This window comes from Chrysochloris asiatica, unplaced genomic scaffold (genome assembly GCF_000296735.1).
Source record: "Chrysochloris asiatica unplaced genomic scaffold, ChrAsi1.0 scaffold00135, whole genome shotgun sequence".
Classification (NCBI taxonomy): domain Eukaryota; kingdom Metazoa; phylum Chordata; class Mammalia; order Afrosoricida; family Chrysochloridae; genus Chrysochloris; species Chrysochloris asiatica.
This window is the reverse complement of record NW_006408653.1, coordinates 4,992,515-4,993,383: the sequence shown is the minus strand read 5'-3', so window position 1 is coordinate 4,993,383 and position 869 is coordinate 4,992,515.

The following is an 869-nucleotide window of genomic DNA, read 5'->3' as shown; positions in this document are numbered from 1 at the left end:
GAGTCCTCAGCTGCTCTCTCTCTCCATGTCCTCATCTTTGCCTCCGTCTCTGGTGTCGCTGCTTCTCTGGATAGGGTCCCACAATCAAAGCTGTTACCTTTTTAAAAACAAATCAACCCACCACCCACTGCTCAGCAACCCTATACTGGGTCACTATGGGTTGGAACCAACTCTACAGCACTTAACAACACTACCCTAATAAACCCTATTTTTGAAAGTATTCTCTTTGGTCATTACAATGAATTATTGCAGAGAAGTAGAGTGCCATGGAAGGAACGAATCATTTCAGACTTGGTAAAAAAGCTGGAGAAAGAGGAGGTATGTCTGACTTCTGTCTCATAGGGATCAGCTTTAGGCTGGTGTTGATAAGATTTTTTTCTCCCCTCCGTAAAGTTAGAGGAGGTCAGAAGCTGCAGCACCGTTCTTACAGTTGCCATTTTGAAGGATTTTCCTTAGAAAGGGGAACATATGCTTTTGAACAGATGATGACTGTTTTCTTTGATGGACTTTTGGATGTAACCTTTAAGAAGTTTATGCTTCTTATGCTTTTAACTTTAAAAGGAATATATGACTTTTCTTATGTATCTATTCTAAGTACTAGTTTCATGTTTTGAGCTGTTGAATGCCTTCCAACTCATAGCAAACCTATAGGATAGAATAGAACTGTCCCATATAGATTCCTACACTGTAATCTTCAGGAGAACAGATTGCTAAGCCTTCTCTTTCGAAAACCCTCTGGTGAGTTCAAATCCCCAACCTTTTGGTTAGCAGCCAAGCACTTAACTATTGTCCACTAGGGCTCCTCTGATCAGTACTAGTAACACATGCATTCTTTTTTTTCTTTTTTTTAATTGATTCACAGTGAAGAC